Here is a 13,914-nt window from a genome sequence, read left to right on the forward strand (position 1 = left end):
AAAATATTTGGTGAGGTCGACATTTCAGGAGTACAGGCTGGTCAGGGGGCCATAGAAAGTTGCATTCATCAAACTTTCTAATTTCAAATTTGTTATTTACTTTACCCCAGAGGCCATACTGTAGGGCGCAGAGCTAGGAATACAATTTGTCTTTTGACTTTAAACCGAGGTTATTTCTACTGCACCAAACGTCCTTTAATTATATTCTATAACATGGTATCCCAGAATGATTTGAGAAGCTCGATAGAATGGTGTCCTCACTCTGCCTGGTACACAGTTTTTCACCAAATGAACTGAGAATATGAGAACAGCGGGTAAGACTAACTCAGCTGATGGCAGATCAGTAAACCTACAAATAACAATAAATGGACAGAGAAGAATAATTCGAATTATAGGAATTGAGAATCAAATACCACTCATACCTAGTTTCCCTTTCCATAGTATTCTTCCTTCATATAGATACATTTTTATATTTTTAATAGAGATGGTATATCAAGAGTCTTTTTCAAGATCTGACACACTTATCTCCTTCCAATCTTGTAATGAAAATCAGGGATTGATGTCAGTAGAACACAGAAGCCACACTGATTTATACATAAAATTGTCCATCTTATTAATATTTTGAAGTGATCAGGACAAGATTTCTTACAAATAAGAAGAAAACCATAGCAATACATGAAGGCCTTAACCAAAAAAAAAAAAAAAAATTCTGAAAATCTTGCAGGAGTGCCTTCCTTTAGTTCAAATGATGACGGAACTGCCTTAATTTCCACACCTTTAAGCTACCTGATGAAGTTGTGAGTGCAGATAAAGAAGCTGTGAAGGATATATTTTCCCCCTGGTTAAAAAAAAAAAAGTGACTGATCAAAAAGGCTACCCTTTCTTTTTAATTTTGAAGAAGATTGCTTCTACTGGAAGCAAATGCTCTCAAGGTTGCACATTGAGTCAGGGTTTAAGGCTGCAGGGATCAACTGATTGCAGTTGGAGATTTAACTGATTAGTATTTTTATTACAATTGTTGTTGGTTTTATTGGTGCTCTACTTACTGGCATTGGTTTTGAATAGTTCCCCTTAATTCTATTTTTTTCATAAGCCTAGTTATTTTTCATGTACAATTTTGCAGAACATGTAGCTTTTCAGGAATACACATATCACAATAAAACAGAAAGACTAACGCCACAGTCGGGTTCTTGGAAAAGCAGACAATGAAACAGAGTATTTAGTGTACAGAATGTTTAGTGGAGAAGACCTTTAACAGTAACACTTGTGGAAGGAGAGCGAGAGAGAAGCTGGGCAGAGAGAGAAATCAGCTGTGATGTAGGCTGAACTGCCTCAGCGCATTATTGGACTGAAATGGCTGGGGCTTTATATACCACCTCTGATCAGTTATTGAATGTGGGTCACTCACTCTTATCACCATGAGTGTGACCTTGAATGAGGCAGCTCTCAGCAGCTGAAGCAATTCAAGAAAGTGCTGACAATTGGGGATTGTCTGCTGCTAATACCCTGAACTGCTAGGGCAAACAATTTTCATGTCCTTGAAGAAGAATCTGGATAACATCTTCATGTCCTCTATGTCTAGAATTATAAATAAAACTAGAGACTCCCAACCCCCAACCCTCTAATTAATCATTCTTAGGGTTTTGGTGTATATTCTTCCAGGTCTTTTTCTACGCATCAGTTTACTGTTTTCTTTGTGTCTGGTACAGGTATGTGAGAATATTTATGGCATTATACCGTAGGTTTTGTTTGATAACACTTTTTCATTCACCAATACGACTTAGAGGTCTATCTTCTGTGACTCTATTGGACTTAGCATCTCCCTAACAATAATCCATTTATGTGAGTATTGTTGAAGGAAATGCTATTTGCTAATCTAGTTATCTATTCTACCCTTCTTCCTTCCTCCTTATTTTATTTCCAGAGACAATGTGCTCAGATAAAATGATACATTTTCCAGGCCCTTGGAGCTAGGGTGACATGTGACACAGTGCTAGCCAACATAAAGAAGGTCACTATGTGTTGCTTCCAGTAAAGTTCTTCAAGTGCTAGGGACTCAGTATTTTGCATATTCCCTTCTCATATCCCTTCCTTGCAGAACAAAGTCATGATACCCAAGGAGATGTGTCAGGAACCTCCTTGAGAACAGGTAAATGGAAGCAAGACTTAGGACAACAGAACAGAAAGATAGAAAGAGCCCAGGACGCTGATGATATTGTGTGTCTGCTGCGCTGGCCCTGAACAAACTACCTCCCAATTCTGCAGTGCGAGAAAAAAATAATCTACATTGGGCAAGACATTCTAAGTTGAGTTACCTATTATGTGCACCAGAAACCAACCCCTAACTAATGTAAGTATACCGTAGTTTACTTACCTATTCCAAATCGATAGACAATTGTTTTCAACTTTTCCTCTTCCAAACAAAGCCGCAATAAGCATCTGAGTATACGGCTCCTTGGCCATATGTGTGAATGTTTCTCTAGAGTAGATTCAGAATAGAGTCATTCCTGGCATGAGCATGTTGTTTTACCCAGAGTGACTCTAGAGATAATAATATGTCCTCCTCGAGAAGTGATGAGAGCTTCTCTTTGCTTTCATCTTCCCTCAGTATCGATCTTGATATTATTATCTTGTATTTTTCCTAATCTGATGGCATTATTATTTTATTTTGCTTTTTTCTGACTACTAGTGTGGCTAAACATCATGTGTTCGGTGGATAATTATGTTTTCGAACTTTGCACATTTTTTCATTTGATTGCTTTTCTTTTTCTTACAGATTTTTAGAATTTTTTAATTTGACATTTAACTTTCTCTTTAATATTACATTTAAATTTATGATATAAAATTAAATTTTGGAATTTTATCAATTATTTCCTTGAGTTTAACATTGGTTAATAATGCTTTAGAATTTGGTTTCTATGATAATTATAATTATAAAAGTAATTTCTTCAATAAAATTTTACTGCCTTAGACCAATTGAAACAAACCAGATTGAATTAGGAGGAAAATTCAATTTATAAACAAATATAAACCGGTGATTATCAAATTGTATTAATAAACAAATGTTTGTTATGGTCCTTCACAATTAAAAAGACATTCAAAATTAACACTCTAATTGCTTAACTTCTAATAGATATTCTTGCATTGTTTTGAAAATATTTTATATTTTCTATATTCCAGAATTTCTCAAAATTTCTACAGGGCATTTTTGGGGAATTTTGCCTGAAAATTTATAATATTATTCAGTTTAGTTCAATGTAACAAAAAACATTTATTGAATGTATACTAAGTGAAATAGGTCATGACAAGATTTGCAACAATATGGATGGAACATGGGGGCATTATGCTGAGTGAAATAAATCAGACATAGAAAGACAAGTACCCTGTGATCTCACTATATGTGGAATCTAAAAAAGCCAAACTCATGGAAACAGAATAGAATGATAATTGCCAGGGGCAGGGGATTGGGGAAAATTGGACATGTTCAAAGGGTAAAAACCTCCTGCTATAAGATGAAGAAATTCTGGGGATAATATATAGAATGGTGACTATAGTTAGTGTAACTTAACTATATGGTGACTATATTATATACTTGAAAGTCTTTAAAAGAGCAGATTTTAAATGTTCTCACCATATACCCACCCCACCTCCACACACAGAAATTGTAATTATGTGAGCTGATAAAGGTGTTAATTCACTTTATTATGGTAATCACTTCACAATGTGTGTCGTTTTTACCTTGTATACCTTAAAATTACACAATGTTATATGTCCAAGACAATAAAACTGGGGAAAAGAAACCGTGGCAATGACACATAAAATAAGTCAATTGCAAAAATATTGAAAGGATGCTTGTAATAATTATAATAGCGTTTATTGTGTACTTACAATATATACCCAAGCACAATGCTAAATTATTTACTTTCAGTAAGGAGAAAGTAGTTGTAAATCAGAAATTGTCAATCAAGATATATATTTATCTTTGACATAGAGTTGATCTTGAAATCCTCTGTATGAAATTCATGAATCAAATAATCAGAATATTTTATCAATTTCCTCTCTAAATCCCCAGAAAATTTCATTTTACTATATGCTTATTACTAATATTGGGTCATATAAGTTTGAAAGTGAACTTCGATTTAGCAAGGATTAAATCTTTCATAAATTTTGCAATTTTTAAGATTCTCTAGAGTACAGATTAATGTTCATTGTATCTAGGTCAATCATTTGGCCCTGCCAAATTAATCTTGAACTTGAGGTTCTGCTTTGTGGAGGCCAGGCAGTTGCAAGTGATCTCAGTTACTGCTGGGTATGGTTTGAGAGGGTCTTAGCCATAAATCAGCACCCATAAGATCCTCGAGTTTTCCAGCTCCATTAACCATCACAACCTTTCAACATGACTCTTAACTGTAACTTTCTTTTGGAGAGTACAGTGTGTTATGATCCAGAAGCATGAGATTTAGGATGAAAAGCATATACTCAAAGTTTGGTTTGGAGACTTAATGACCTAAGGTCTCAAAATTATCTGAGCTTTAATTTCTTAATTTATAAAGTAGAAATTGTAATAAAGCCTTCCTCACATAGTTTCTATGAGGTTTAACTAGATAACAGTGTGAAAGTTCTATATAAATTGGAACATTCTATACAAATGCTGTTATTTGTTGCTGCTGAATTAAATTGAGTTGAATCAATTCCCTTTCAAAGTATTTATTTTGCCTTGGTGGCAAAGAGAAGCATTGAGGTCTGTGTGTTCCTCTTTTATGGTGGCCCTTTGACAGTCATGAGAAGTCTTGTTAAAAGTATGATTATATCTATATCTACATTTACAAGTATATATTCATCAATGTATCTCTATATCTATATGGACACTAGCATATCTATGACCTATGCTGACACAGTAACTCAGAGAGATTTCTGTCCAGGGGAAAAGGTCAGGATAATGAACAATCCTTGGTACTGTGAGAACTTTGTCCCAAAGAGAAACTCAGTTTGATGAATGAGGACATATTATATAGAGAATTCCTTTTGCTAGGTTACGGGAAGGCTTAGCCCCTAGAAGTGGCTATAAACTCAAATGCCCAGGGTTAGGCAGATCATTTTGATCAGTGAAATTGTCTAGGCATATTAATAGAGAGTGGTGGAAGCTGTGACAAACTGAGAAGCACAATTTTTTGTCTAAAGGGGGCAGTTGCTGTCAATAGCTGCCCAATATTTCCACAGTCTTCTTACTTTTCGAGAGAAGATAAAAATCTAGAATTTATGAGATTTTTTTCCTCTAATTTTTAAAATATACCATGGATATCATAAATGATTGTATCTGGCTCATGAACTTCTTATTTGGGATTACAACCAATACAGGCAGAGAATTACTTCCTTGTCTTTTCCCTCTAGGGTCGCAATTAAATCTTAGTCCTTTGGATTTTCACATCCCAATAGTGAAACAAGGACTGTCTAGTAGGAGTCAGTAAATGGGCTGCCCATCAGCTGGATCAGTGGTAGCAATCTTGGCTGTACATTGAAATCATCTGAAGAGCTTTAAAAAATACTCTTGTCTGGGTCCCAGTGCCAGAGGTTCTGATTAACCTGTCCTGGGTTGCAACTTGGGCATGGGGTTTTTTAAAAAACTCCCAAAGAGATTCTAATACGTAGTTGTGATCATGGAAGTGATGAAGGGAAATTGAGAGCTTGCCCAACGCCTAGACCAGTGGTTATGACACATTCAGTCAGCGGTGGGAAAGTGCTGATGGATTATGGGAATCACATCAGAAATGGAAATAGTCCTGAGCGCTTACAGATTAAAAGCCTAAATAGCAAAGAATTTACACAATATTTTAGACCATGTTTAAATTTCTCTTACCTTTCAGACACTAATTAAAATTTACACAGACTCTGCAAGTTTTTATAATACTTAATAAAAGGTGTTTTGTAGTACTTTGTCATACACTTAGCTCTCTAAGCAGTGGTCCCCAACATTTTTGGCACCAGCGACCAGTACTCAAATGAGATTCTAATGTCTGATGATTTGAAGTGGTGATGCTAGCACTGAGAAGCAACTGCAAAAACAGATGAAGTTTAACTCATTCGCCTGCCGCTCACCTCCTGCTGTGTGGCCCAGTTCCCAACAGGCCAAGGACAACTACCACTCTGAAGCCCCAGAGTTGGGGACTCTTGATCTAAAGGAGAGGTGGTTGAACACTGATACAGGTGGTATAAAATGAGGCCCAGTATTTTCTAACTTTAGTGACATATGGTATTCCTGTCTATCCAGCTTTCCTTCCCTTCTTCTAGCAATAGAACTCCTCTCTGCTGTGGGGAACCCATTCTTAAGATTCAGATGAGGCTCACGGTGGTTGCCCCCACTGCCTGCCCCTCAGTATACACCAAGTCAAAGAGGGTAGGTGTGTGAGCAAAGCTAGGCAAGCCCTTCATCGTCCTGGCCACAGTGATTGATGCAGGCAATGACTCAAGATAGTAAGTCTTCCCTCAGATTTGATGTATGGATGCTTGAGAATAGAGAAAGAAGAGAGAAAGAGAGAGGCAGAGAGACAGAGAGAGAAACTCTTTTTGTGGCACGGAAAATTGTAAAAATAATTTTGGTTAGATTCATTTGTGGCCATCTTTCCCAGCCTCCAGGAGGACATTGAAAAGAGAATGAGATCAACTTACAGAGACAAGCAGAGAAGAGAAATCAAGAGAGCTGATTACACCCTTTGAGCCCTGCATCCAGTTGTCTGTCTGTTACATGAGTGAGGAGAACTCTTTTCTGCTTAAGCTATTTTGAGATAGATTTTTACTGTTGACTACTACATTGGAATTGATCTATATCCTCTACTTCTAAGCTGGTATAAGCAGAGTCATCAATTTATTCCAAACCATGACATAGATACCTGCTAAAAGGGGACTTAGTTTAGAAGACAAGAAGGCAAGTATTATTTTCCACACCAGATTAAAATTTTATCAGAAAGAAATACTCCAGGTGAAAAAAAGGGCTATACACCGATCAGACCAGAAAGTAAATCTGAGGACATCCAAGCCCTGATAAGGTCCAGCTTTACTCAATGTACAGGACCTGGGAGAGATCTCAGAGAGCATTCACAGAGGAAGATATACACAGCAGGTTGTTATAGCTCCTATCTTTCACTGTTAATTCTCACCAAACAAAATTCAATGTAATTTTAATGGAAAATCCCAGCAGAGATTTTTGTGGACATTGATAAGCTGATTTTACATCTTTTTTTAATGAATTAATTTCCCCCCTCTATAATTCCTACCCCCACTTCTACCCCTGACCTACGGATGTTGCCGTTTCCCTTTAAGAACTGGATCTCTGAAGGCGAGACATCCCCCAGGCGCACCCGGGGCCAGGTGCTCCAGGAGAGCCTGGCCTGGCACACGCAGGGTATGGTCCGTGGCTCCACCTGGGGTGTGAACCCAGAGCCTTCTGCGTGTAAAGCAGACATGCTAACCACTACACTATGGAGCCACCTCCTGATTTTATATTTTATACGGAAAGCCAACAGTCAAGAATAGCTGAGACAATTAAATGCAAAGAAGAAGAAAGCAGATACCAGATATCACAACTTATTATAAGTAATTAAGAGTTTGAAATTGATGTGAGGATAGACAAATAGAGCAATAAACTATTTTCAAATTTTTGCAATTTTTTTTTTATCCTAATAATTTCTCAGTCTTTGGACTCTTCGTGGTTTTTTTTTTTTTATAAACTTGTCTGAAGTTTTATATTTTTGATGTGTTAGTTTGTTGTCACACTTATACAAATGAATTCAACTTATTTTTCATTTAAATTTTGATCCAATAGTTTAGTTTAGATTTTTAAGAATTAGTTTTTAAGTATTTAAAAATCATACTTTTAGAACCATTTTGCTTTCTATGGTGATAAAGCATTGTATTCTTTGAGAATATATTTTGAATTCTGAAAAGATCCAGAAGTAATTTGTAGTCAAGTCAAGGAGCCAGAATACAGATAAACAGATATCATTTTGATGAGAAAATGGACAAACCAAAAAACAGAATTGTCAACAGCTGTGATTATAATATGATGATAACATTATGATTTTTTCGTGTGATCAAGAAACTGCTTAAAAGCCAATTTCAAATGCTGTTTTTAAATGGCAGCATCAGTTGGATTATATGAGCTCCCATGAAAACTAATTTGAAGAATAATAAAAGAAATTATTTCCCCATTATGACTTTTGTGACAAAATAAAGTGTTCATGGAGTAGAAGATTCTGCAAGGAGAATAAAAAGAACTCTGTAAACTCTGTCACTATTAGGGTCTACAATCACTGGCAAGTTTTATAATTTCTTTATTTGTTCAACAAATATTTGATGAGGATTTCTATGTGCCAGGCTCTGTTGTAAGTGCTGGAGATGTAAATCTCTTTGCCTTATGTAATTTGTGTTTTAATAGGGAGAGGCAAAGAATAAAGAAAATAAGCAATAACCTGGTAGGTTAGAAGATAGCTAATATTATGGAATTATGTCAAAAAAAAAAATACATAAGGAGTGTAGGGTGAAGAAAAGGGACATTAGCAATTTTAAATAGGTAGTCAGGGAAGGCCTCACTGAGAAGGTGACAATTAAGCAAAATCTTAAAGAAGGTGAGAGAAAAATGCATGTTGATGACTGGGGAGAAACATCCCAGGCAGAGAGAATAGCAGGAAGGAAGTCTCAGAAGAGGGCTATGCTTGGTGTGTTTTTGGAAGAGAAAAGTAGAGTGAATGAAGGTGAGAGTAGCAGCAGAGAAGGTGAGAAGCGGAGAGGAGAAGGGCAGATATCTAAAGGCCTGAAGGCCGCTCTAACAATTTTGCTTTATCTCAAGTGAGAATAGAAGCCACATGAGAGTGACGTAAGCTTCCTTATACTTTAGGTGGATCACTCTGGCTTCTCTATTGCGAATAGTTTGTGGAAGGGCAAGAGTGGAAGCAGTAAGACTATTAGGAGGTTGCTATGATAATGCAGATGAGAAATAATGGCAGCCTAAAGCAGGCTAGTAGTGTGGGAGGTGGTAACTTGGTAGAGAAAGAGGTTATTTTCTGGTTATATTTTTACTTAATATTCTTTCATATATTTATCTAAATAAGATATATTAAATGATGATTATAATATATAAATTATCTTAATGGATTGTTATTAGTTTTGGTATTACATGTCTTAATATTCTCATTAAAAGTATAAAATGTTATAGAAATGTAAAGTTTATGATCAAAAGGAGTGAATATATGTGCTGAAGCATATGACCAGGTATGCAGTCTAATTATAGGACTTTTGCCTGAAAGTGGATGAGGACTCATTGTCATTTTAAGAGCATGGGGAAAAATTTAAAGGTCTTTATAACTGATAGTTTGACCACCTGTTCTCTGTTGGCAGTTTAAAAGTTTTGCCTATTTAAAAATAATGGTTTATAGATGATGTGTTCTCAGACTTCATTAGAAGGGCCAATTAATTATAGCTTGAGAACCAAGAAATCAAAATGTCTGAGACAACTATATAGTCTTCCTATGGGCCAGAATGGGAACTATTCCCTAAGCAGTAACCTTAGCTCCATGTTTCTGAGACCTTAAAAATTCTACAAGTTAGAACAACAAACACGTATTAAGTATATAATATGCCAGGGACTCTGCTAGGTGCTTGCATATGTTATCACGTGTCAGCTTCATAACAACTCTATGATGTTTTTAAAAAATTTTTTCACTTATAGTTAACCCAATATTATATTATTTTCAGGTGTACAACATAGCGATTAGACATTTATACACCTTACGAAGCGATCACCCTGATAAGTCTAGTAGTACCCACTTGGCACCATACATAGTTATTATAAGATTATTGACTATATTCCCCCAAGCTATAATCTACATCCCCATGACTATTTTTGTAACTGGTAATTTGTACTTCTTAATCTCTTTCACCTTTTCACCCTTCCCTCTAACCGCCCTTCCCTTTGGTGACCATCAATTTGTTCTCTGTATCTATGAGTTTCTATTTCGTTTGTTCATTTATTTTGTTTATTAGATTCTACACACAAGAAAAATTACATAGCATTTGTCTTTCTCTGTCTGATTTATTTCACTTAGCGTAATATCCTTTAGTTCCATCCACATTGTCACAAAGATTTCATTCTTTTTTATGGCTGAGTAATATTCCATTGTATATACGTACCACCTCTTCATTCATTTGTATACTGATGGACACTCAGATTGCTTCCATATCTTGGCTATTGTAAATAATGTTACAATGAGCATAGGGGTGCATATATATCTTTTCAACTTAGTGTTTTGGATTTCTTCTGATAAATACCCAGAAGTGAAATTGCTGGGTCACATAGTAGTTTAGTTTTTAATTTTTTGAGGAATCTTCAGGTGGTTTTCCTCTATGAAGTATTTTTAATCTTATTTCATTGGTATGGAAACTCAGGCTTACAAAAATAAAATGACTTATCGCAGGTAATACAATTAGTGAGTTTTGAAGGCAGGATTTAAATTAGTCTGCACACATGCAAGTCCATGACCTTTTTCCTATATTCTAGTAATGAAGTATGCAGTACTCCATGACTCCCAGGAACTTAAAAGGCCAATGCTAGGAGATAAAATGTGGACGGATTCTGCCCTTCTTCAGGGCAACTATGGGAAAGGGTCCATGTGAACCTCTGTGGTTTCCACACCTGGCCATGCATTAGAATCATATAGGCAGCCTATCACTAGCCTATCATTCCATACATGATGAAGAACGAGGGGTAGGGACAAAACTAACAATGGGAGACATAGAGCCTATAGGTAGCAACCTGAAACCCATTGACCATGAGAGTCTTCGTGCAATTTGTGTCAAATACAATTTTTCTTAAATTTTTCTCTCCAAACAAACAATTGTTTTTGAGGCACTGAAGTATCATTTCCGGCATTGTGAAAGTCTCATGGAATAATAGCATACTAGAAGTGGACGAAACTTCACAGGTTTGTCCCCTCCCTTGACAGCTGAAGAGACCAAATTTCAGAGGGGTAAAGTGGCTCGTTGAAGGTCACCAGAATCCAGATCTGGGTCTTAGTTCAGTGCTCTTTCTGCCAAGCAATTCTGCATCCCTAAATGTTTATCTCAATATTATTAGACATCCTACTGACAAAAACTGTTATTCCTTGGGTTTAATTTGAATGTACAATTTTGCATACCTACAGCTATCCTCAGAAACAAACTCTGACTATTGAAAAAAACGATTCCCTGTCCATGCCATTTTAATGATTTAGATTTCTTCAACAAGCATAAGACCCCAGCTTGATTTTAAATGTCAGGACTTTCTGTATTTCATTTTCATTTTTAAAGGTTATTTTAATATAAATAGGGGGCAGGGTAGTAGGAGAAGAGCAAGCAGATTCTGGCACTCCTCTTGTTTCATTAATGCATAAACCCTTCATTTAGGCCTCTTCATTTGCCTCTCAGCCATGTATTTGAATTTAAACAAACCATATTTTCTCATTTATTTCCCCATTACATTTATGCCAACAGATTTCAGAAAGAGAAATGAAGGAAATATTTGCCCCACCTAAACCATTCTCCTGCCCCCAGAGACTGCTCTTCTGCTTTTAACAGCAGTTTTCTGTCAGTAAACACTTTACTGGGTGGAATGTTTTTTGTGCCAGAAAGAACTGATGCTTATTGAAGGAGCAGCTGGTCACCTGCCACTGACTTGAGGAGAAAGAAGAGAAATTGTATTAGAGCTCATTCTCATCCTAGAGCAGTTGCCACTAATCTCTCTTCCCATTTACCTTTTATTCTTTCTCAATATTTTGGACCAAAGAACCAGGCCATCTTCCTAGTGTATCTTCAACTCTATATACATAGATGTGAGTAATGATTTTAGTGTTTTTTAGGAGAGGGGGTCATTTTCATAAGATAAAATTTATTAGACCTTTTAATACGTTCCCTTTCATCTCTCTTTTTAAAACAGTATCTTTCCATCAAAGCATCAAGGAATTATAGGGAAAAAAATATGTTGGAGCATCTAGGCTCTTGTTAGATAGTTATAATTCTGAGTGGACCAATGCCCTTTGGTAAATGAAAATGACAGTCTCAGAAATTAAAGTTTTTGAGGTTCTTTACACACTAGGCCTTACTTGTCATGGAATCCCTTAATTGAAATTTAACTATGAAACTATTAGGGGGGAAACACATGGAATTCTCATTAAATACAAAAAACCTGCAAAATTTTTTAAAAAAATCACCGGGCAAGAGGCTCTGCTAAGAGCTTATCATTTGAAAGGGGAAAATTTTTACTTAAATAAATATCCAGTCCATTAAGTAACTTGACTTCATATGCAGACTGGGACTATTTCCTTTGACTAGGCTCATGATGCTAAGTTGCAGAGAAGAGCATGAAGAAGGAATGTAACTTTGGGGAGATGTGATGTTAAGAGCTGGAGACCTGAGGAAAGAAATGTGGTTCTGCTTTTCCAGCCTCTTCTTTTTTTTTCTATCTCATCTAACCATAAATTAATCTAAATTCTTTTGCACCTAATGTCAGACTCATTTTCTTAGCACCACCCTCAGCAAAACCATAAAGTAGATATTATTTTATGATCTGTTTTCTTATACAAACAACTAGTGTCTTCATAATTCTTTGTGCCCAACAACCCATTTTCCTAAGTCGCTGACAAGGGTGTACCTGCTTGACCCTCTTACAGCTAAGATCAAGCTATTCTTTGGACAGGGGAGGGTTCATGTGCCCTGGGGTTAACCTGGGAGGAGGTAGACTAGGAGCGGGCATTGGGTACAGTGCATGGAACAGAGCTTAGAAATCTAAGAGGCAGTATACAGGGAAAAACTAAAACCAAACCTGGGTAAACTAGACAAACCAGTCATGATCTCAAAGCGGGTAATGGGTGGAAGAAGATCTGGGTAAGAGGCAACGGGGTGACTGGAGCCTAGGGGAGCCAGATGAGAACTACAGAGTTCAAAGCACAAAGTGGGAGGTGGGGCCTAGGGTAAAGCAGGGCTTGAATGCTCTTTATATGGGAACTGTGGGTGGTGAGGTGGCCTTAAGGTGTCTATTTGACTCACCTCACCTATCTACCTGTGCTAGTAATTAAGCTATAAACTCTCAACTCAAAACTCATCCTTCTATATTCTGCTCTGTGAAACTGGGCTGAGGTCTTACTGATGACATTGCTCCTTTGCCAGCTGTTTCTCTGTTAGGCTAAGCCCATAGTGGATTCTAGAAGGATACTATTGAGCTAGTAGGAAAATGAAATCACTTCATCGAGTCTCACCCACCAGACGTAATGGGGATAACAGCCACATCAGCCACATTATTAGGATTAAACGAGCCCACTAGGCCCAGTTCCAGCGAAAGTACTAGGTGCATGTAAGGATGGGAGTGGGGAGTCCTGATTAATATGGAGTCAGTTGGGGCCCAGTATTAGTCAGGATCCAGTCAGGAAAACAAAAGCCACAATAATTATTTTAACAGAGAAAGTTTAATATAAGGCAGTAGTTAAAAAGACATTGGAAGACTGAAAAAGCAAAGGTAAGATGCTGAAGTATCACAGAAATGGCAGGAAGTAGCTACTATCCTAGGCTGGGAGAGCAAAGGTAAGAAATTGGGGTAATTAAAACACTGAAGCTTGGAAGGGGGAGTTCAGACCCAGTTTTCTGTGGAAAGGACACTAGGTGCCTCAGAGGAATGTGGGGGGAAAACGAAATCAATTGTCACTTCTAGGATAGGTTGTTGCTGGGACCTGACTGTACTGATGTTTTCCTTTTCACTTCTACTCAGAAGCTCAGAGTCCAATGGGTAGCTCATCTTTGGCAAATGAGTAGAACTTCATGTCATTATAGCTGCAATGATTTTTCTCATGTTACTCTACTTGTGATCATTTTATTTTAACACATTTTATATTATAT

The sequence above is a fragment of the Pteropus alecto genome, unplaced genomic scaffold, assembly GCF_000325575.1.
Source record: "Pteropus alecto unplaced genomic scaffold, ASM32557v1 scaffold270, whole genome shotgun sequence".
In the NCBI taxonomy this organism is placed as follows: domain Eukaryota; kingdom Metazoa; phylum Chordata; class Mammalia; order Chiroptera; family Pteropodidae; genus Pteropus; species Pteropus alecto.